Source organism: Populus nigra, chromosome 9 (genome assembly GCF_951802175.1).
Source record: "Populus nigra chromosome 9, ddPopNigr1.1, whole genome shotgun sequence".
Classification (NCBI taxonomy): domain Eukaryota; kingdom Viridiplantae; phylum Streptophyta; class Magnoliopsida; order Malpighiales; family Salicaceae; genus Populus; species Populus nigra.
The window spans coordinates 5,571,437-5,574,366 of NC_084860.1; positions in this window are offsets into that span (position 1 = coordinate 5,571,437).

Here is a 2,930-nt window from a genome sequence, read left to right on the forward strand (position 1 = left end):
ATTATAACAATAAATTAACTAAATGTGGAAGGAGAAAAAAAATAGCAGCAAAAAAAAATAGAAGGATAAAAAAAAAACAAACATCTTACAAACCCGCACGCATTGTTTTCTCTAAGAGAACACAGTACTAAAACATTGAAACATTTTTTTTAATGATTTGCATGCTTATTTGTGGTTAATATATGCACGATACATGCAATATTATTAGTATCATTTCTATATCTACTCTGTTATATCATATCTAGCAATATTACAAGTTCATTTACATATATATTAGAGAGAGAGAGAGAGCTATTCATATTAATTTGTAATCTCTTTATAAATGAAAACGTGTTTGTAATATGTCAATGATCTATTCATATTTGTAATGTATTTTGGTTTTTAGTATATTAGCAAGTTCAATGAATCCTTTAAGTTATTTAATGAAGGTAGTTTTGTTTTCATTAATTTTTAAAAATGTGTATTTTTTTATCTAGACAAGTCATCCATTACAATGAGATCATCTTGAAAAATCTTTGTATTTTTAACCTAATATCTTTCCAAGCACGCTTCCTAGCCCTCGTATACCAGATAGTGCGTTTTCTAGCACTATCTCTTTTTATATTTGTGTGCTTTTATCTCTGATAATGCATCTTCTAACCCTATCTAATTTTCGTTCAAGTGAGCTTTCTAGCTCGCGTCCTTCAATTAGTGTGCTTTCTAGTCGTGTATCTTTTTTTTATGAGTGCGCTTTTGAGCCCTCACTTCAAACATTTTCAAAAGGATTGGCCAGTTCTTGATCTAGTGAGTCTGTTATCCCTTGTTCATTTTTCTTCTTTATAAAGCTTACTATCTAAAGTTTCTTATGAGACTTTCTATATAACCATTATAAGGAGGTGACAACTTTCATAACCTATTTTGGGTTATTCTCCAAAATTTTACCTATTTTCCTTTTAAAATAAATAATAAATAATAATGGCAAGAAGACTTGCGATTTGAAAAAAAAAAAAAGACAAGCTAGAAGGATTTCAAATATAAAGGAAGATCAAACTGCAATTTTGAATGAATTGGGAGCCTAATTGTATCTCATTGTACCCAAAACTATAGAGATAATGCAGATTCAAGGTAAAATCAAATTATTAAGAATTAATTTGGGTCTAATTAAAGGATTTAATTAGGTACAAGGGCTAATTATACTTTAAATGGGTTAAATTAATTTTATTAGGGACTTTATTGGTGAAAAAATAAGTTTGGGAGACCAATTTGGGCTTAATTTAAAAGATTGAAATTTTAGAAGATCAAACTTAATTTTTACAAAGTCTATTGGTTCAGATCAAGAGTCAAATTGCAAGAAAATTTGAAGTTGAGGGTCAATTAAGGGCTAAATTGAAGAAACTCATAGCCAAGGACTACTTTGAAAACCGCACCTCTAGGACCTAATTGATTAAAATTAGGGGCGAAATTGAAAAGAATTAAAAATTTAATGGTTAATTGAGAGTCAATTTGCATAAATCCAAGATCAATGACAAAAAAAACAACGCTAAAATTTGAGGCTGATATTGAAGTTTGGTAAGGGCAAAATTACATAAAATTAAAAGTTTATGGTCAATTATAGGTGCAATTGAAATAAATTAAAAGTCAAAGGATCAAAATGAACTTTGACCAAAACCCTAAATTAAAACCCTAAAAAGTCCAAAACATCACCATTTTGAACAGTAAAAAAGAAAATTACTAGACGACATGTCGCGTGGTTATTGTTTATTGTCTTTTTCTTCTTTAGCCCGAAAAGACTACTTAGAGGGCTATTTTTCAAATGCATTTAATGCTTCGTCTCTTCACCAAATTTCACAAAACATACACCACCATGATAGGTTGACATTTGATTACACCCCCTTATAGCTCTCTCTGGCTGATTGACACAATAGATACGGTGGTGCCACCCTAAAAAGGCCAACTCAGGTAGCCTTGAATTGTCAAAATCTGACAGTTTATTATAACAACTTTGAACCAACAGTTGAGATCCTTCTTGTTCGAATCAAGGGCCAATATTTGGCACCAGTAAAGACAAGGTGTCTCTCTTCTACGTCCTATATATAGGGTTGATTCTAAGCATTGAGTATCAACAAATCTGAGGCCAAAGTCTGAAAAAAAAAATCAGTCTCTCCTCAGTTTTTTTTCTTCTCCTTCGCCAGCCTCTTTTACGCCACCATAACCATTGCGTCTCAACTGTCATTGCCGCCACCAACCACATGCCAGTCTTCCCTACACGACCAGGAACACCACTAGCAACTCCTCTCCTCTAACTAGGTAAGCCTTCCATTTCTTTTTCTCCTTCACCCTTTAAAGTCATTTGCATGAAGAATTTCTTCTGCATGCAAATGGCAAAATGTCATTAATATGGGTTGGCCTAGACCTGTTTTAGCTTAGCTCAGATGGCTAGGCCAAGTCCAGCCCAAACTCAAAGAGAGAGGAGAGAGAGAGAGAGGTCTGTTGGGCTACTAGTCAGCCCAAACCCGACTAAGTCAGGTTGGACCGTTCTAGCCCAACCTGGATGGTTGGGTCGGGTCCAATCCAATATATTAAATAAATAATATTTTAATATTTTAAAAAAAAACTTCAAATTTTTCAAAGGGTATTTTAAAAATATTTGTGGGTCCCTTACATGTTTTTTCAACTATTTTGCATAATATCGGACTGTAAATTTACACTGTAAGATATGGATTCGGTATTAAAAATACTCATTTTCCCTCGAAACTTCAAAATAAATCAAAATAAATTTTCATTAAAATAAAATAAAAATTTTATTTTCGCGCATATGGTCAAATCCTAGAATTTTTTCATGTATATTTTCTAAAAAGGAGATAAAATCATTTTTATCATATTTTTAAAAATGCAAAAATGGATAGCATAACTAGTTTATGATTATCCATTAGGGTTTGATCAAAATACAA